The 17,315-nt window shown below is 39.8% G+C and overlaps 36 non-coding genes across 36 annotated transcripts; 16 read left to right on the top strand and 20 right to left on the bottom strand.

Moving 5' to 3' along the window:
* Window positions 1-2,619: 2,619 nt before the first annotated feature.
* On the top strand, window positions 2,620-2,702 carry Trnal-cag (transfer RNA leucine (anticodon CAG)). Its single transcript has one exon. It is a non-coding gene; the product is annotated as a tRNA-Leu (tRNA).
* A 368-nt stretch (window positions 2,703-3,070) lies between these two features.
* Window positions 3,071-3,142, bottom strand: Trnaa-ugc (transfer RNA alanine (anticodon UGC)). Its single transcript has one exon. It is a non-coding gene; the product is annotated as a tRNA-Ala (tRNA).
* A 785-nt stretch (window positions 3,143-3,927) lies between these two features.
* Window positions 3,928-4,001, bottom strand: Trnar-ucu (transfer RNA arginine (anticodon UCU)). The gene has a single exon. It is a non-coding gene; the product is annotated as a tRNA-Arg (tRNA).
* A 188-nt stretch (window positions 4,002-4,189) lies between these two features.
* Window positions 4,190-4,261, top strand: Trnaw-cca (transfer RNA tryptophan (anticodon CCA)). Its single transcript has one exon. It is a non-coding gene; the product is annotated as a tRNA-Trp (tRNA).
* A 410-nt stretch (window positions 4,262-4,671) lies between these two features.
* Trnal-cag (transfer RNA leucine (anticodon CAG)) lies at window positions 4,672-4,754 on the top strand. Its single transcript has one exon. It is a non-coding gene; the product is annotated as a tRNA-Leu (tRNA).
* A 368-nt stretch (window positions 4,755-5,122) lies between these two features.
* Window positions 5,123-5,194, bottom strand: Trnaa-ugc (transfer RNA alanine (anticodon UGC)). The gene has a single exon. It is a non-coding gene; the product is annotated as a tRNA-Ala (tRNA).
* Window positions 5,195-5,300: 106 nt separating this feature from the next.
* On the top strand, window positions 5,301-5,372 carry Trnaw-cca (transfer RNA tryptophan (anticodon CCA)). Its single transcript has one exon. It is a non-coding gene; the product is annotated as a tRNA-Trp (tRNA).
* A 396-nt stretch (window positions 5,373-5,768) lies between these two features.
* Window positions 5,769-5,851, top strand: Trnal-cag (transfer RNA leucine (anticodon CAG)). The gene has a single exon. It is a non-coding gene; the product is annotated as a tRNA-Leu (tRNA).
* Window positions 5,852-6,136: 285 nt separating this feature from the next.
* Trnar-ucu (transfer RNA arginine (anticodon UCU)) lies at window positions 6,137-6,210 on the bottom strand. Its single transcript has one exon. It is a non-coding gene; the product is annotated as a tRNA-Arg (tRNA).
* A 10-nt stretch (window positions 6,211-6,220) lies between these two features.
* Window positions 6,221-6,292, bottom strand: Trnaa-ugc (transfer RNA alanine (anticodon UGC)). Its single transcript has one exon. It is a non-coding gene; the product is annotated as a tRNA-Ala (tRNA).
* A 518-nt stretch (window positions 6,293-6,810) lies between these two features.
* Window positions 6,811-6,893, top strand: Trnal-cag (transfer RNA leucine (anticodon CAG)). The gene has a single exon. It is a non-coding gene; the product is annotated as a tRNA-Leu (tRNA).
* A 367-nt stretch (window positions 6,894-7,260) lies between these two features.
* Window positions 7,261-7,331, bottom strand: Trnaa-ugc (transfer RNA alanine (anticodon UGC)). The gene has a single exon. It is a non-coding gene; the product is annotated as a tRNA-Ala (tRNA).
* A 106-nt stretch (window positions 7,332-7,437) lies between these two features.
* Window positions 7,438-7,509, top strand: Trnaw-cca (transfer RNA tryptophan (anticodon CCA)). The gene has a single exon. It is a non-coding gene; the product is annotated as a tRNA-Trp (tRNA).
* Window positions 7,510-8,236: 727 nt separating this feature from the next.
* Trnar-ucu (transfer RNA arginine (anticodon UCU)) lies at window positions 8,237-8,310 on the bottom strand. The gene has a single exon. It is a non-coding gene; the product is annotated as a tRNA-Arg (tRNA).
* Window positions 8,311-8,320: 10 nt separating this feature from the next.
* On the bottom strand, window positions 8,321-8,392 carry Trnaa-ugc (transfer RNA alanine (anticodon UGC)). Its single transcript has one exon. It is a non-coding gene; the product is annotated as a tRNA-Ala (tRNA).
* Window positions 8,393-8,966: 574 nt separating this feature from the next.
* Trnal-cag (transfer RNA leucine (anticodon CAG)) lies at window positions 8,967-9,049 on the top strand. Its single transcript has one exon. It is a non-coding gene; the product is annotated as a tRNA-Leu (tRNA).
* A 285-nt stretch (window positions 9,050-9,334) lies between these two features.
* On the bottom strand, window positions 9,335-9,408 carry Trnar-ucu (transfer RNA arginine (anticodon UCU)). The gene has a single exon. It is a non-coding gene; the product is annotated as a tRNA-Arg (tRNA).
* Window positions 9,409-9,418: 10 nt separating this feature from the next.
* On the bottom strand, window positions 9,419-9,490 carry Trnaa-ugc (transfer RNA alanine (anticodon UGC)). The gene has a single exon. It is a non-coding gene; the product is annotated as a tRNA-Ala (tRNA).
* Window positions 9,491-9,596: 106 nt separating this feature from the next.
* Trnaw-cca (transfer RNA tryptophan (anticodon CCA)) lies at window positions 9,597-9,668 on the top strand. Its single transcript has one exon. It is a non-coding gene; the product is annotated as a tRNA-Trp (tRNA).
* A 343-nt stretch (window positions 9,669-10,011) lies between these two features.
* Window positions 10,012-10,094, top strand: Trnal-cag (transfer RNA leucine (anticodon CAG)). Its single transcript has one exon. It is a non-coding gene; the product is annotated as a tRNA-Leu (tRNA).
* A 284-nt stretch (window positions 10,095-10,378) lies between these two features.
* On the bottom strand, window positions 10,379-10,452 carry Trnar-ucu (transfer RNA arginine (anticodon UCU)). The gene has a single exon. It is a non-coding gene; the product is annotated as a tRNA-Arg (tRNA).
* A 10-nt stretch (window positions 10,453-10,462) lies between these two features.
* Trnaa-ugc (transfer RNA alanine (anticodon UGC)) lies at window positions 10,463-10,534 on the bottom strand. Its single transcript has one exon. It is a non-coding gene; the product is annotated as a tRNA-Ala (tRNA).
* Window positions 10,535-11,052: 518 nt separating this feature from the next.
* On the top strand, window positions 11,053-11,135 carry Trnal-cag (transfer RNA leucine (anticodon CAG)). Its single transcript has one exon. It is a non-coding gene; the product is annotated as a tRNA-Leu (tRNA).
* A 546-nt stretch (window positions 11,136-11,681) lies between these two features.
* Window positions 11,682-11,753, top strand: Trnaw-cca (transfer RNA tryptophan (anticodon CCA)). The gene has a single exon. It is a non-coding gene; the product is annotated as a tRNA-Trp (tRNA).
* A 727-nt stretch (window positions 11,754-12,480) lies between these two features.
* Window positions 12,481-12,554, bottom strand: Trnar-ucu (transfer RNA arginine (anticodon UCU)). Its single transcript has one exon. It is a non-coding gene; the product is annotated as a tRNA-Arg (tRNA).
* A 10-nt stretch (window positions 12,555-12,564) lies between these two features.
* On the bottom strand, window positions 12,565-12,636 carry Trnaa-ugc (transfer RNA alanine (anticodon UGC)). Its single transcript has one exon. It is a non-coding gene; the product is annotated as a tRNA-Ala (tRNA).
* Window positions 12,637-13,156: 520 nt separating this feature from the next.
* On the top strand, window positions 13,157-13,239 carry Trnal-cag (transfer RNA leucine (anticodon CAG)). The gene has a single exon. It is a non-coding gene; the product is annotated as a tRNA-Leu (tRNA).
* A 284-nt stretch (window positions 13,240-13,523) lies between these two features.
* Trnar-ucu (transfer RNA arginine (anticodon UCU)) lies at window positions 13,524-13,599 on the bottom strand. Its single transcript has one exon. It is a non-coding gene; the product is annotated as a tRNA-Arg (tRNA).
* A 7-nt stretch (window positions 13,600-13,606) lies between these two features.
* On the bottom strand, window positions 13,607-13,678 carry Trnaa-ugc (transfer RNA alanine (anticodon UGC)). Its single transcript has one exon. It is a non-coding gene; the product is annotated as a tRNA-Ala (tRNA).
* Window positions 13,679-14,196: 518 nt separating this feature from the next.
* On the top strand, window positions 14,197-14,279 carry Trnal-cag (transfer RNA leucine (anticodon CAG)). Its single transcript has one exon. It is a non-coding gene; the product is annotated as a tRNA-Leu (tRNA).
* A 1,345-nt stretch (window positions 14,280-15,624) lies between these two features.
* Window positions 15,625-15,698, bottom strand: Trnar-ucu (transfer RNA arginine (anticodon UCU)). The gene has a single exon. It is a non-coding gene; the product is annotated as a tRNA-Arg (tRNA).
* A 10-nt stretch (window positions 15,699-15,708) lies between these two features.
* Window positions 15,709-15,780, bottom strand: Trnaa-ugc (transfer RNA alanine (anticodon UGC)). The gene has a single exon. It is a non-coding gene; the product is annotated as a tRNA-Ala (tRNA).
* A 518-nt stretch (window positions 15,781-16,298) lies between these two features.
* Window positions 16,299-16,381, top strand: Trnal-cag (transfer RNA leucine (anticodon CAG)). The gene has a single exon. It is a non-coding gene; the product is annotated as a tRNA-Leu (tRNA).
* A 284-nt stretch (window positions 16,382-16,665) lies between these two features.
* On the bottom strand, window positions 16,666-16,739 carry Trnar-ucu (transfer RNA arginine (anticodon UCU)). The gene has a single exon. It is a non-coding gene; the product is annotated as a tRNA-Arg (tRNA).
* A 10-nt stretch (window positions 16,740-16,749) lies between these two features.
* Trnaa-ugc (transfer RNA alanine (anticodon UGC)) lies at window positions 16,750-16,821 on the bottom strand. The gene has a single exon. It is a non-coding gene; the product is annotated as a tRNA-Ala (tRNA).
* A 106-nt stretch (window positions 16,822-16,927) lies between these two features.
* On the top strand, window positions 16,928-16,999 carry Trnaw-cca (transfer RNA tryptophan (anticodon CCA)). The gene has a single exon. It is a non-coding gene; the product is annotated as a tRNA-Trp (tRNA).
* The last annotated feature ends 316 nt before the right edge of the window (window positions 17,000-17,315 follow it).

Genomic DNA, 17,315 nt, shown 5'->3' with positions numbered 1-17,315 from the left:
TAGGAATACGATGGAAAAGATAAGAAAATATATATAAGCAAGTATTGGAAAGAAGAGTGGACCAGCAGAATTGAATAAATGAAAAAATTAAAATATGAACAGAAATGAGTGACATGCAGAATGTGTGGTATATAAGAATAGTAATGTGAGCTACGGAAACAGTAGCTTGATGGACAGAGTTCTATTAGGGCCGGCACAGGGGAAATTAGGAAATTAAACAAACAAAACACAAGTGTGCCAACGGCTTGCCAAGTAATAGTACTCATGTCGGTGCATCAAAATGTGGTGGCAGTGAATGTAAGTTCTGTATCAATAAAGTAAAAGTCAGACCATGCAAAGTAGTAAAAGTCAGACCATGCAAAAAAGAATAAAAAATAAGAAGTATGGTGTTTCACAGTGGTCATTTTAAAATAAATCAAAGTATAAAGTGCAACAATAGAAAAATAGTGGTTATACATCCTAGTTATTTATATATAAAAAAAAAAAAAAAAAAAAAGTGGTTATTCATAGAAGAGAGGGTTATAGATTAAAAAAGAAAGGATGAAAGTGTGTGTTTGGCTAAAACGGTTTAAGTAGGTTTAAGTAGCTAAAACGGTTTAAGTAGTAAGATGGTAAGTGTATTAGTCAGTATTTAAGTTAGTGTTTGTAAACATATGGTGTTTGACAGCACAGACAAATGTTTTTAAGGTCGCCATTTGGCGGATTTCTATTGGTAATGAAGACCAAAGTTTAGGACCAATATATCTAATGGATTGTTGGGAGGTAGTCTTGGCACAATAGGGGATGGAGAATTTGGCTTGGCTTCTAGTTATTCGTGTAATATGTGATGGTTTATGGGAGATGGAATGAAGCAGAGCTGTAGGTAGTTTATAACTGTTACATTTGTTTATAACTGTTACATTTGTAGAAATCGAAAACTATGGTTGCAACTAGGAATACAATAATAGAGCGCCAATCCATTGCGTCACTGAGACGACACAACTGTGGAGATGCCGGGGATTGAACCCGGGGCCTCACACATGCAAAACGTGCGCTCCACCACTGAGATAAATCCCCTTCGTTTGCTAGAAAGCTCAGGCTGCAGTATACCAAACATACAAGCATAAGTAGTTACTTTGAAACGATAAGCAGAGCGATACTGCTTAAACTCGTCTCTATATCCGGCGCCGTGGCGTAGTGGTTAGCGCGCCCGCCTGTAACCATTAGGTAATGGGTTCAAGGCTCGTCGCTGCTACCATTGTGGGCGTATGTGTCCTTGGGCAAGACACTTAACGACAATTGCTTCAACCAAGTGGTCACTAATGGGTTGTCCAAATTATCAGCCATACTTGAAAAAAAAATGAAAAAATCCAAAAAAAAATAATCACCCACAAAGTAACATACATGGCAACTCGTAAGCTGGCACGAGGTGTTAAACCCGTGTGATAACGACTGTCGTTTTCCGGCCACGCGAGGATAAAGTAAGTTACATTACATTCATATCGTTGTTTTAACACCGATTGGCTAAGACTTCGTGGCGCAATGGTAGCACACATACAAAATGTAAGCTCGAACTTAAGCTGGATTCCATTTGTTTCAAAAAAAAACAACTCAGACTGCATTTAATTTAAAATAAAAAATATCGTCTTAATTTTCATCCATAAGCAATCTGTTACAAGTACCCGCTTGGGCACAAAGGCAGAATGGCCGAGTTGTCTAAGGCGCTGCGTTCAGGTCGCAGTCTCCATCGGAGGCGCTAAATTTATAGTGTAGACTCGTCCAGACTTCGTAGATTTCTTCGCTTTGGTGGAAAGATTATATGGCGAAATAGTTGCGCATCCGAGTACAGAGCGGAAGGGTGTGTATTCAAATTATATCGGGCTTAATCAAGTTTTTTACTTTTTCTAGCCCAAAAACTCAATTACTATAATTTTAAATATGATTGAATTTCATTACAGAATGAGCATACCTGCCGGGACTCGAACCCGGAACCTCTGGATTAGAAGTCCAGCGCGCTAATCCATTGCGCCACAAAGACGATACAACTTTGGAGATGCCGGGGATTGAACCCGGGGCCTCACACATGCAAAGCGTACGCGCTACCACTGAGCTACATCCCCATCGTTTGATATCAATCTCAGGTTTCAGTATAACAAACATGCAAGTATTTGAAACGATACTGCTTAAACTCGTCCCTATATCGTTGATTTAATCCCGATTGGATAAGACTTCGTGGCGCAACGGTAGCGCGTCCGACTCCAGATCAGAAAGTTGCGTGTTCAAATCACGTCGAGGTCACGCTAGTTTGATATTTTAACTTAAATATTTAAACTTAACAATTTAAATTTCAAATTTTAATGCTTTGCTTATTTAACAAAAGTAATATTCAAGCCTAAATTCGAATCCAGAACCGCTGAATTAGAAGTTCAGGAGCTAATTCATTGCGCCAAACAGACGTCTAAGCTAGAAATTCCAGGGATTCAACCCGGGGCCTCACACATACAAAATGTAGGCTCGAAATCTGGCTGGATTCCATTTGTTCGAAGAAACAACCTAGATTGCATCTGATTTAAAATAAAAAATAACGTCTTGATTTTCATCCTTAAGCAATCTGTTACAATTTCCCGCTTGGGCACGTACGGCCGAATTGCCGAGTGGTGTAAGGCGCTGCGTTCAGGTCGCAGTCTCCATTGGAGGCGTGGGTTCGAATCCCGCTTCTGTCACAGTGTTCATTTTAAAATTTGCTTCGTAGTTTTGTATGGTTTCATTAGTTGAATTTGGTTTTTGAAGTGTTGCTTAAGTAAATTTATAGTGTAAACTCGTCCAGATTTCGTAGATTTATTCGGTTTGGGGGAAAGATTATATGGGGAAATAGTTGCGCATCCGAGTACAGAGCGGAAGGTTGTGTATTTAAATTATGTTGGGCTTAATCAAGTTTTAACTTTTTCTAGCCCAAAAACTCAATTACTATAATTTTAAATATGATTAAATTTTATTACAAAATAAACAACCCTGCCGGGAATCGAACCCGGAACCTCTGGATTAGAAGTCCAGCGTGCTAATCCATTGCGCCACAGAGACCATACAACTTTGGAGATGCCGGGGATTGAACCCGGGGCCTCACACATGCAAAGCGTGCGCTCTACCACTGAGCTACATCCGCAGCGTTTGCTAGCAATCTCAGGTTCCAGTATACCAAGCATGCAAGTATTTGAAACGATACTGCTTAATCTCGTCTCTATATCGTTGATTTAATCACGATCGGTTAAGACTTCGTGGCGCAACGGTAGCGCGTCCGACTTCAGATCGGAAGGTTGCGTGTTCAAATCACGTCGAGGTCACGCTAGTTTGATATTTTAACTTAAATATTTAAACTTAACCATTTAAGTTTCAAATTTTAATGCCTTGGTTTTTCATCAAAGTAATATTCAAGCCTAAACTCGAATCCAGAACCGCTGAATTAGAAGTTCAGGAGCTAATTCATTGCGCCAAACAAACGTCTAAACTAGAAATCCCAGGGATTCAACCCGGGGCCTCACACATACAAAGTGTAGGCTCGAAATTTGGTTGGATTCCATTTGTTCGAAAAAACAACCCAGATTGCATCTGATTTAAAATAAAAATAACGTCTTAATTTTCATCTTTAAGAAATCTGTTACAATTTCCCGCTTGGGCACAAACGGCAGAATGGCCGAGTGGTCTAAGGCGCTGCGTTCAGGTCGCAGTCTCCATTGGAGGCGCTAAATTTATAGTGTAAACTCGTCCAGACTTCGTAGATTTCTTCGCTTTGGTGGAAAGATTATATGGCGAAATAGTTGCGCATCCGAGTACAGAGCAGAATGTTGTGTATTTAAATTATGTCGGGCTTAATCAAGTTTTTTACTTTTTCTAGCCCAAAAACTCAATTACTATAATTTTAAATATGATTAAATTTTATTACAAAATAAACATCCCTGCCGGAACTCGAACCCGGAACCTCTGGATTAGAAGTCCAGTGCGCTCATCCATTGCGCCACAGAGACGATACAACTTTGGAGATGCCGGGGATTGAACCCGGGGCTTCACACATGCAAAGCGTTCGCTCTACCACTGAGCTACATCCCCATCGTTTGCTAGCAATCTCAGGTTCCAGTGTTCCAAACATGCAAGTATTTGAAACGATACTGCTTAATCTCGTCTCTATATCGTTGATTTTATTCCGATTGGTTAAGACTTCGTGGCGCAACGGTAGCGCGTCCGACTCCAGATCGGAAGGTTGCGTGTTCAAATCACGTCGAGGTCACGCTAGTTTTATATTTTAACTTAAATATTTAAACTTAACCATTTAATTTCAAATTTTAATGGCTTGTTACGCTAGTTTGATATTTTAACTTAAATATTTAAACTTAACCATATAAATTAAAATTTTAATGGCTTGTTTCTTTTATCAAAGTAATATTCAAGCCTCAATTCGAATCCAGAACCGCTGAAGTAGAAGTTCAGGAGCTAATTGATTGCGCCAAACAGACGTCTAAACTAGAAATTTCAGGGATTTAACCCGGGGCTTCACACATACAAAATGTAGGTTCGAAATCTATCTGGATTCCATTTGTTCGAAAAAACAACCTAGATTGCATCTGATTTAAAATAAAAAATAACGTCTTGATTTTCATCCTTAAGCAATCTGTTACAATTTTCCGCTTGGGCACGTACGGCAGAATTGCCGAGTGGTCTAAGGCGCTGCGTTCAGGTCGCAGTCTCCATTGGAGGCCTGGGTTCGAATCCCGCTTCTGTCACAGTGTTCATTTTAAAATTTGCTTCGTAGTTTTGTATGGTTTCATTAGTTGAATTTGGTTTTTGAAGTGTTGCTTAAGTAAATTTATAGTGTAAACTCGTCCAGATTTCGTAGATTTATTCGGTTTGGGGGAAAGATTATATGGGGAAATAGTTGCGCATCCGAGTACAGAGCGGAAGGTTGTGTATTTAAATTATGTTGGGCTTAATCAAGTTTTAACTTTTTCTAGCCCAAAAACTCAATTACTATAATTTTAAATATGATTAAATTTTATTACAAAATAAACAACCCTGCCGGGACTCGAACCCGGAACCTCTGGATTAGAAGTCCAGCGTGCTAATCCATTGCGCCACAGAGACCATACAACTTTGGAGATGCCGGGGATTGAACCCGGGGCCTCACACATGCAAAGCGTGCGCTCTACCACTGAGCTACATCCCCATCGTTTGCTAGCAATCTCAGGTTCCAGTATACCAAACATGCAAGTATTTGAAACGATACTGCTTAAACTCGTCGCTATTTGGTTGATATAATCCCGATTGGTCAAGACTTCGTGGCGCAACGGTAGCGCGTCCGACTCCAGATCGGAAGGTTGCGTGTTCAAATCACGTCGAGGTCACGCTAGTTTTATATTTAAACTTAACCATTTAATTTTAAATTTTAATGGCTTGTTACGCTAGTTTGATATTTTAACTTAAATATTTAAACTTAACCATTTAATTTCAAATTTTAAAGGCTTGTTTCATTTATCAAAGTAATATTCAAGCTTAAATTCGAACCCAGAACCGCTGAATTAGAAGTTCAGGAGCTAATTCATTGCGCCAAACAGACGTCTAAACTAGAAATTTCAGGGATTCAACCCGGGGCTTCACACATACAAAATGTAGGTTCGAAATTTGGCTGGATTCCATGTGTTCGAAAAAACAACCTAGATTGCATCTGATTTAAAATAAAAAATAACGTCTTAATTTTCATCCTTAAGCAATCTGTTACAAATTCCCGCTTGGGCACAAACGGCAGAATGGCCGAGTGGTCTAAGGCGCTGCGTTCAGGTCGCAGTCTCCATTGGAGGCGCGGGTTCGAATCCCGCTTCTGTCACAGTGTTCATTTTAAAATTTGCTTCGTAGTTTTGTATGGTTTCATTAGTTGAATTTGGTTTTTGAAGTGTTGCTTAAGTAAATTTATAGTGTAAACTCGTCCAGAATTCGTAGATTTCTTCAGTTTGGGGGAAAGATTATATGGGGAAATAGTTGCGCATCCGAGTACAGAGCGGAAGGTTGTGTATTCAAATTATGTCGGGCTTAATCAAGTTTTTTACTTTTTCTAGCCCAAAAACTCAATTACTATAATTTTAAATAAGATTAAATTTTATTACAAAATAAACATCCCTGCCGGGACTCGAACCCGGAACCTCTGGATTAGAAGTCCAGCGCGCTAATCCATTGCGCCACAGACACGATACAACTTTGGAGATGCCGGGGATTGAACCCGGGGCCTCACACATGCAAAGCGTGCGCTCTACCACTGAGCTACATCCCCATCGTTTGCTAGCAATCTCAGGTTCCAGTATACCAAACATGCAAGTATTTGAAACGATACTGCTTAATCTCGTCTCTATATCGTTGATTTAATCCCGATCGGTTAAGACTTCGTGGCGCAACGGTAGCACGTCCGACTCCAGATCGGAAGGTTGCGTGTTCAAATCACGTCAAGGTCACGCTAGTTTGATATTTTAACTTAAATATTAAAACTTAACCATTTAATTTCAAAATTTAATGCCTTGGTATTTTATCAAAGTAATATTCAAGCCTAAGTTCGAATCCAGAACCGCTGAATTAGAAGTTCAGGAGCTAATTCATTGCGCCAAACAGACGTTTAAACTAGAAATTCCAGGGATTCAACCCGGGGCCTCACACATACAAAATGTAGGCTCGAAATCTGGCTGGATTCCATTTGTACGAAAAAACAACCTAGATTGCATCTGATTTAAAATAAAAAATAACGTCTTGATTTTCATCCTTAAGCAATCTGTTACAATTTCCCGCTTGGGCACGTACGGCAGAATTGCCGAGTGGTCTAAGGCGCTGCGTTCAGTTCGCAGTCTCCATTGGAGGCGTGGGTTCGAATCCCGCTTCTGTCACAGTGTTCATTTTTAAATTTGCTTCGTAGTTTTGTATGGTTTCATTAGTTGAATTTGGTTTTTGAAGTGTTGCTTAAGTAAATTTATAGTGTAAACTCGTCCAGATTTCGTAGATTTATTCGGTTTGGGGGAAAGATTATATGGGGAAATAGTTGCGCATCCGAGTACAGAGCGGAAGGTTGTGTATTTAAATTATGTTGGGCTTAATCAAGTTTTAACTTTTTCTAGCCCAAAAACTCAATTACTATAATTTTAAATATGATTAAATTTTATTACAAAATAAACAACCCTGCCGGAATCGAACCCGGAACCTCTGGATTAGAAGTCCAGCGTGCTAATCCATTGCGCCACAGAGACCATACAACTTTGGAGATGCCGGGGATTGAACCCGGGCCTCACACATGCAAAGCGTGCGCTCTACCACTGAGCTACATCCCCATCGTTTGCTAGCAATCTCAGGTTCCAGTATACCAAACATGCAAGTATTTGAAACGATACTGCTTAAACTCGTCTCTATTTGGTTGATATAATCCCGATTGGTCAAGACTTCGTGGCGCAACGGTAGCGCGTCCGACTCCAGATCGGAAGGTTGCGTGTTCAAATCACGTCGAGGTCACGCTAGTTTTATATTTAAACTTAACCATTTAATTTTAAATTTTAATGGCTTGTTACGCTAGCTTGATATTTTAACTTAAATATTTAAACTTAACCATTTAATTTCAAATTTTAAAGGCTTGTTTCCTTTATCAAAGTAATATACAAGCTTAAATTCGAACCCAGAACCGCTGAATTAGAAGTTCAGGAGCTAATTCATTGCGCCAAACAGACGTCTAAACTAGAAATTTCAGGGATTCAACCCGGGGCTTCACACATACAAAATGTAGGTTCGAAATTTGGCTGGATTCCATTTGTTCGAAAAAACAACCTAGATTGCATCTGATTTAAAATAAAAATTAACGTCTTAATTTTCATCCTTAAGCAATCCGTTACAAATTCCCGCTTGGGCAAAAACGGCAGAATGGCCGAGTGGTCTAAGGCGCTGCGTTCAGGTCGCAGTCTCCATTGGAGGCGCAAAATGCTTCGTAGTTTTGTATGGTTTCATTAGTTGAATTTGGTTTTTGAAGTGTTGCTTAATTAAATTTATAGTGTAAACTCGTCCAGAATTCGTAGATTTCTTCAGTTTGGGGGAAAGATTATATAGGGGAAATAGTTGCGCATCCGAGTACAGAGCGGAAGGTTGTGTATTCAAATTATGTCGGGCTTAATCAAGTTTTTTACTTTTTCTAGCACAAAAACTCAATTACTATAATTTTAAATATGATTAAATTTTATTACAAAATAAACATCCCTGCCGGGACTCGAACCCGGAACCTCTGGATTAGAAGTCCAGCGCGCTAATCCATTGCGCCACAGAGACGATACAACTTTGGAGATGCCGGGGATTGAACCCGGGACCTCACACATGCAAAGCGTGCGCTCTACCACTGAGCTACATCCCCGTCGTTTGCTAGCAATCTCAGGTTCCAGTATCCCAAACATGCAAGTATTTGAAACGATACTGCTTAAACTCGTCTCTATTTGGTTGATATAATCCCGATTGGTCAAGACTTCGTGGCGCAACGGTAGCGCGTCCGACTCCAGATCGGAAGGTTGCGTGTTCAAATCACGTCGAGTTCACGCTAGTTTTATATTTAAACTTAACCATTTAATTTTAAATTTGAATGGCTTGTTACGCTAGTTTGATATTTTAACTTAAATATTTAAACTTAACCATTTAATTTCAAATTTTAAAGGCTTGTTTCCTTTATCAAAGTAATATTCAAGCTTAAATTCGAACCCAGAACCGCTGAGTTAGAAGTTCAGGAGCTAATTCATTGCGCCAAACAGACGTCTAAACTAGAAATTTCAGGGATTCAACCCGGGGCTTCACACATACAAAATGTAGGTTCGAAATTTGGCTGGATTCCATGTGTTCGAAAAAACAACCTAGATTGCATCTGATTTAAAATAAAAAATAACGTCTTAATTTTCATCCTTAAGCAATCTGTTACAAATTCCCGCTTGGGCACAAACGGCAGAATGGCCGAGTGGTCTAAGGCGCTGCGTTCAGGTCGCAGTCTCCATTGGAGGCGCGGGTTCGAATCCCGCTTCTGTCACAGTGTTCATTTTAAAATTTGCTTCGTAGTTTTGTATGGTTTCATTAGTTGAATTTGGTTTTTGAAGTGTTGCTTAAGTAAATTTATAGTGTACACTCGTCCAGAATTCGTAGATTTCTTCAGTTTGGGGGAAAGATTATATGGGGAAATAGTTGCGCATCCGAGTACAGAGCGGAAGGTTGTGTATTCAAATTATGTCGGGCTTAATCAAGTTTTTTACTTTTTCTAGCCCAAAAACTCAATTACTATAATTTTAAATAAGATTAAATTTTATTACAAAATAAACATCCCTGCCGGGACTCGAACCCGGAACCTCTGGATTAGAAGTCCAGCGCGCTAATCCATTGCGCCACAGACACGATACAACTTTGGAGATGCCGGGGATTGAACCCGGGGCCTCACACATGCAAAGCGTGCGCTCAACCACTGAGCTACATCCCCGTCGTTTGCTAGCAATCTCAGGTTCCAGAATCCCAAACATGCAAGTATTTGAAACGATGCTGCTTAATCTCGTCTCTATATCGTTGATTTAATCACGATAGGTAAAGACTTCGTGGCGCAACGGTAGTGCGTCCGACTCCAGATCGGAAGGTTGCGTGTTCAAATCACGTCGAGGTCACGCTGGTTTGATATTTTAACTTAAATATTAAAACTTAACCATTTAATTTCAAATTTTAATGCCTTGGTATTTTATCAAAGTAATATTCAAGCCTAAGTTCGAATCCAGAACCGCTGAATTAGAAGTTCAGGAGCTAATTCATTGCGCCAAACAGACGTTTATACTAGAAATTCCAGGGATTCAACCCGGGGCCTCACACATACAAAATGTAGGCTCGAAATCTGGCTGGATTCCATTTGTTCGAAAAAACAACCTAGATTGCATCTGATTTAAAATAAAAAAAAATAACGTCTTAATTTTCATCTTTAAGCAATCTGTTACAATTTCCCGCTTGGGCACAAACGGCAGAATGGCCGAGTGGTCTAAGGCGCTGCGTTCAGGTCGCAGTCTCCATTGGAGGCGCGGATTCGAATCCCGCTTCTGTCACAGTGTTCATTATAAAATTTGCTTCGTAGTTTTGTATGGTTTCATTAGTTGAATTTGGTTTTTAAAGTGTTGCTTAAGTAAATTTATAGTGTAAACTCGTCCAGACTTCGTAGATTTCTTCGGTTTGGGGGAAAGATTATATGGGGAAATAGTTGCGCATCCGAGTACAGAGCGGAAAGTTGTGTATTAAAATTATGTCGGGCTTAATCAAGTTTTTACCTTTTCTAGCCCAAAAACTCAATTACTACAACTTTAAATATGATTAAATTTTATTACAAAATAAACATCCCTGCCGGGACTCGAACCCGGAACCTCTGGATTAGAAGTCCAGCGCGCTAATCCATTGCGCCACAGAAACGATACAAATTTGGAGATGCCGGGGATTGAACCCGGGGCCTCACACATGCAAAGCGTGCGCTCTACCACTGAGCTACATCCCCATCGTTTGCTAGCAATCTCAGGTTCCAGTATACCAAACATGCAAGTATTTGAAACGATACTGCTTAATCTCGTCTCTATATCGTTGATTTAATCCCGATCGGTTAAGACTTCGTGGCGCAACGGTAGCACGTCCGACTCCAGATCGGAAGGTTGCGTGTTCAAATCACGTCAAGGTCACGCTAGTTTGATATTTTAACTTAAATATTAAAACTTAACCATTTAATTTCAAAATTTAATGCCTTGGTATTTTATCAAAGTAATATTAAAGCCTAAGTTCGAATCCAGAACCGCTGAATTAGAAGTTCAGGAGCTAATTCATTGCGCCAAACAGACGTTTAAACTAGAAATTCCAGGGATTCAACCCGGGGCCTCACACATACAAAATGTAGGCTCGAAATCTGGCTGGATTCCATTTGTACGAAAAAACAACCTAGATTGCATCTGATTTAAAATAAAAAATAACGTCTTGATTTTCATCCTTAAGCAATCTGTTACAATTTCCCGCTTGGGCACGTACGGCAGAATTGCCGAGTGGTCTAAGGCGCTGCGTTCAGTTCGCAGTCTCCATTGGAGGCGTGGGTTCGAATCCCGCTTCTGTCACAGTGTTCATTTTTAAATTTGCTTCGTAGTTTTGTATGGTTTCATTAGTTGAATTTGGTTTTTGAAGTGTTGCTTAAGTAAATTTATAGTGTAAACTCGTCCAGATTTCGTAGATTTATTCGGTTTGGGGGAAAGATTATATGGGGAAATAGTTGCGCATCCGAGTACAGAGCGGAAGGTTGTGTATTTAAATTATGTTGGGCTTAATCAAGTTTTAACTTTTTCTAGCCCAAAAACTCAATTACTATAATTTTAAATATGATTAAATTTTATTACAAAATAAACAACCCTGCCGGGACTCGAACCCGGAACCTCTGGATTAGAAGTCCAGCGTGCTAATCCATTGCGCCACAGAGACCATACAACTTTGGAGATACCTGGGATTGAACCCGGGGCCTCACACATGCAAAGCGTGCGCTCTACCACTGAGCTACATCCCCATCGTTTGCTAGCAATCTCAGGTTCCAGTATACCAAACATGCAAGTATTTGAAACGATACTGCTTAAACTCGTCTCTATTTGGTTGATATAATCCCGATTGGTCAAGACTTCGTGGCGCAACGGTAGCGCGTCCGACTCCAGATCGGAAGGTTGCGTGTTCAAATCACGTCGAGGTCACGCTAGTTTTATATTTAAACTTAACCATTTAATTTTAAATTTTAATGGCTTGTTACGCTAGTTTGATATTTTAACTTAAATATTTAAACTTAACCATTTAATTTCAAATTTTAAAGGCTTGTTTCCTTTATCAAAGTAATATTCAAGCTTAAATTCGAACCCAGAACCGCTGAATTAGAAGTTCAGGAGCTAATTCATTGCGCCAAACAGACGTCTAAACTAGAAATTTCAGGGATTCAACCCGGGGCTTCACACATACAAAATGTAGGTTCGAAATTTGGCTGGATTCCATTTGTTCGAAAAAACAACCTAGATTGCATCTGATTTAAAATAAAAATTAACGTCTTAATTTTCATCCTTAAGCAATCCGTTACAAATTCCCGCTTGGGCAAAAACGGCAGAATGGCCGAGTGGTCTAAGGCGCTGCGTTCAGGTCGCAGTCTCCATTGGAGGCGCAAAATGCTTCGTAGTTTTGTATGGTTTCATTAGTTGAATTTGGTTTTTGAAGTGTTGCTTAATTAAATTTATAGTGTAAACTCGTCCAGAATTCGTAGATTTCTTCAGTTTGGGGGAAAGATTATATAGGGGAAATAGTTGCGCATCCGAGTACAGAGCGGAAGGTTGTGTATTCAAATTATGTCGGGCTTAATCAAGTTTTTTACTTTTTCTAGCACAAAAACTCAATTACTATAATTTTAAATATGATTAAATTTTATTACAAAATAAACATCCCTGCCGGGACTCGAACCCGGAACCTCTGGATTAGAAGTCCAGCGCGCTAATCCATTGCGCCACAGAGACGATACAACTTTGGAGATGCCGGGGATTGAACCCGGGACCTCACACATGCAAAGCGTGCGCTCTACCACTGAGCTACATCCCCGTCGTTTGCTAGCAATCTCAGGTTCCAGTATCCCAAACATGCAAGTATTTGAAACGATACTGCTTAATCTCGTCTCTATATCGTTGATTTAATCACGATAGGTAAAGACTTCGTGGCGCAACGGTAGCGCGTCCGACTCCAGATCGGAAGGTTGCGTATTCAAATCACGTCGAGGTCACGCTGGTTTGATATTTTAACTTAAATATTTAAAACTTAACCATTTAATTTCAAATTTTAATGCCTTGGTATTTTATCAAAGTAATATTCAAGCCTAAGTTCGAATCCAGAACCGCTGAATTGAAGCTCAGGAGCTAATTCATTGCGCCAAACAGACGTTTATACTAGAAATTCCAGGGATTCAACCCGGGGCCTCACACATACAAAATGTAGGCTCGAAATCTGCCTGGATTCCATTTGTTCGAAAAAACAACCTAGATTGCATCTGATTTAAAATAAAAAAAATAACGTCTTAATATTCATCTTTAAGCAATCTGATACAATTTCCCGCTTGGGCACAAACGGCAGAATGGCCGAGTGGTCTAAGGCGCTGCGTTCAGGTCGCAGTCTCCATTGGAGGCGCGGGTTCGAATCCCGCTTCTGTCACAGTGTTCATTATAAAATTTGCTTCGTAGTTTTGTATGGTTTCATTAGTTGAATTTGGTTTTTAAAGTGTTGCTTAAGTAAATTTATAGTGTAAACTCGTCCAGACTTCGTAGATTTCTTCGGTTTGGGGGAAAGATTATATGGGGAAATAGTTGCGCATCCGAGTACAGAGCGGAAAGTTGTGTATTAAAATTATGTCGGGCTTAATCAAGTTTTTACCTTTTCTAGCCCAAAAACTCAATTACTACAACTTTAAATATGATTAAATTTTATTACAAAATAAACATCCCTGCCGGGACTCGAACCCGGAACCTCTGGATTAGAAGTCCAGCGCGCTAATCCATTGCGCCACAGAACGATACAAATTTGGAGATGCCGGGGATTGAACCCGGGGCCTCACACATGCAAAGCGTGCGCTCTACCACTGAGCTACATCCCCATCGTTTGCTAGCAATCTCAGGTTCCAGTATACCAAACATGCAAGTATTTGAAACGATACTGCTTAATCTCGTCTCTATATCGTTGATTTAATCCCGATCGGTTAAGACTTCGTGGCGCAACGGTAGCACGTCCGACTCCAGATCGGAAGGTTGCGTGTTCAAATCACGTCAAGGTCACGCTAGTTTGATATTTTAACTTAAATATTAAAACTTAACCATTTAATTTCAAAATTTAATGCCTTGGTATTTTATCAAAGTAATATTAAAGCCTAAGTTCGAATCCAGAACCGCTGAATTAGAAGTTCAGGAGCTAATTCATTGCGCCAAACAGACGTTTAAACTAGAAATTCCAGGGATTCAACCCGGGGCCTCACACATACAAAATGTAGGCTCGAAATCTGGCTGGATTCCATTTGTACGAAAAAACAACCTAGATTGCATCTGATTTAAAATAAAAAATAACGTCTTGATTTTCATCCTTAAGCAATCTGTTACAATTTCCCGCTTGGGCACGTACGGCAGAATTGCCGAGTGGTCTAAGGCGCTGCGTTCAGTTCGCAGTCTCCATTGGAGGCGTGGGTTCGAATCCCGCTTCTGTCACAGTGTTCATTTTTAAATTTGCTTCGTAGTTTTGTATGGTTTCATTAGTTGAATTTGGTTTTTGAAGTGTTGCTTAAGTAAATTTATAGTGTAAACTCGTCCAGATTTCGTAGATTTATTCGGTTTGGGGGAAAGATTATATGGGGAAATAGTTGCGCATCCGAGTACAGAGCGGAAGGTTGTGTATTTAAATTATGTTGGGCTTAATCAAGTTTTAACTTTTTCTAGCCCAAAAACTCAATTACTATAATTTTAAATATGATTAAATTTTATTACAAAATAAACAACCCTGCCGGGACTCGAACCCGGAACCTCTGGATTAGAAGTCCAGCGTGCTAATCCATTGCGCCACAGAGACCATACAACTTTGGAGATACCTGGGATTGAACCCGGGGCCTCACACATGCAAAGCGTGCGCTCTACCACTGAGCTACATCCCCATCGTTTGCTAGCAATCTCAGGTTCCAGTATACCAAACATGCAAGTATTTGAAACGATACTGCTTAAACTCGTCTCTATTTGGTTGATATAATCCCGATTGGTCAAGACTTCGTGGCGCAACGGTAGCGCGTCCGACTTCAGATCGGAAGGTTGCGTGTTCAAATCACGTCGAGGTCACGCTAGTTTTATATTTAAACTTAACCATTTAATTTTAAATTTTAATGGCTTGTTACGCTAGTTTGATATTTTAACTTAAATATTTAAACTTAACCATTTAATTTCAAATTTTAAAGGCTTGTTTCCTTTATCAAAGTAATATTCAAGCTTAAATTCGAACCCAGAACCGCTGAATTAGAAGTTCAGGAGCTAATTCATTGCGCCAAACAGACGTCTAAACTAGAAATTTCAGGGATTCAACCCGGGGCTTCACACATACAAAATGTAGGTTCGAAATTTGGCTGGATTCCATTTGTTCGAAAAAACAACCTAGATTGCATCTGATTTAAAATAAAAATTAACGTCTTAATTTTCATCCTTAAGCAATCCGTTACAAATTCCCGCTTGGGCAAAAACGGCAGAATGGCCGAGTGGTCTAAGGCGCTGCGTTCAGGTCGCAGTCTCCATTGCAGGCGCAAAATGCTTCGTAGTTTTGTATGGTTTCATTAGTTGAATTTGGTTTTTGAAGTGTTGCTTAATTAAATTTATAGTGTAAACTCGTCCAGAATTCGTAGATTTCTTCAGTTTGGGGGAAAGATTATATAGGGGAAATAGTTGCGCATCCGAGTACAGAGCGGAAGGTTGTGTATTCAAATTATGTCGGGCTTAATCAAGTTTTTTACTTTTTCTAGCACAAAAACTCAATTACTATAATTTTAAATATGATTAAATTTTATTACAAAATAAACATCCCTGCCGGGACTCGAACCCGGAACCTCTGGATTAGAAGTCCAGCGCGCTAATCCATTGCGCCACAGAGACGATACAACTTTGGAGATGCCGGGGATTGAACCCGGGACCTCACACATGCAAAGCGTGCGCTCTACCACTGAGCTACATCCCCGTCGTTTGCTAGCAATCTCAGGTTCCAGTATCCCAAACATGCAAGTATTTGAAACGATACTGCTTAATCTCGTCTCTATATCGTTGATTTAATCACGATAGGTAAAGACTTCGTGGCGCAACGGTAGCGCGTCCGACTCCAGATCGGAAGGTTGCGTATTCAAATCACGTCGAGGTCACGCTGGTTTGATATTTTAACTTAAATATTAAAACTTAACCATTTAATTTCAAATTTTAATGCCTTGGTATTTTATCAAAGTAATATTCAAGCCTAAGTTCGAATCCAGAACCGCTGAATTGAAGTTCAGGAGCTAATTCATTGCGCCAAACAGACGTTATACTAGAAATTCCAGGGATTCAACCCGGGGCCTCACACATACAAAATGTAGGCTCGAAATCTGGCTGGATTCCATTTGTTCGAAAAAACAACCTAGATTGCATCTGATTTAAAATAAAAAAAATAACGTCTTAATATTCATCTTTAAGCAATCTGATACAATTTCCCGCTTGGGCACAAACGGCAGAATGGCCGAGTGGTCTAAGGCGCTGCGTTCAGGTCGCAGTCTCCATTGGAGGCGCGGGTTCGAATCCCGCTTCTGTCACAGTGTTCATTATAAAATTTGCTTCGTAGTTTTGTATGGTTTCATTAGTTGAATTTGGTTTTTAAAGTGTTGCTTAAGTAAATTTATAGTGTAAACTCGTCCAGACTTCGTAGATTTCTTCAGTTTGGGGGAAAGATTATATGGGGAAATAGTTGCGCATCCGAGTACAGAGCGGAAAGTTGTGTATTCAAATTATGTCGGGCTTAATCAAGTTTTTACCTTTTCTAGCCCAAAAACTCAATTACTATAACTTTAAATATGATTAAATTTTATTACAAAATAAACATCCCTGCCGGGACTCGAACCCGGAACCTCTGGATTAGAAGTCCAGCGCGCTAATCCATTGCGCCACAGAGACGATACAAATTTGGAGATGCCGGGGATTGAACCCGGGGCCTCACACATGCAAAGCGTGCGCTCTACCACTGAGCTACATCCCCATCGTTTGCTAGCAATCTCAGGTTCCAGTATACCAAACATGCAAGTATTTGAAACGATACTGCTTAATCTCGTCTCTATATCGTTGATTTAATCCCGATCGGTTAAGACTTCGTGGCGCAACGGTAGCACGTCCGACTCCAGATCGGAAGGTTGCGTGTTCAAATCACGTCGAGGTCACGCTAGTTTTATATTTTAACTTAAATATTTAAACTTAACCATTTAATTTCAAATTTTAATGGCTTGTTACGCTAGTTTGATATTTTAACTTAAATATTTAAACTTAACCATATAAATTAAAATTTTAATGGCTTGTTTCTTTTATCAAAGTAATATTCAAGCCTCAATTCGAATCCAGAACCGCTGAAGTAGAAGTTCAGGAGCTAATTGATTGCGCCAAACAGACGTCTAAACTAGAAATTTCAGGGATTTAACCCGGGGCTTCACACATACAAAATGTAGGTTCGAAATCTATCTGGATTCCATGTGTTCGAAA

Source organism: Ciona robusta, chromosome 1 (genome assembly GCF_009617815.1).
Source record: "Ciona robusta chromosome 1, ASM961781v2".
Lineage (NCBI taxonomy): Eukaryota > Metazoa > Chordata > Ascidiacea > Phlebobranchia > Cionidae > Ciona > Ciona robusta.
Note: the sequence above shows the minus strand (reverse complement) of the source record. Positions and strands in the feature narration are given on the sequence as shown.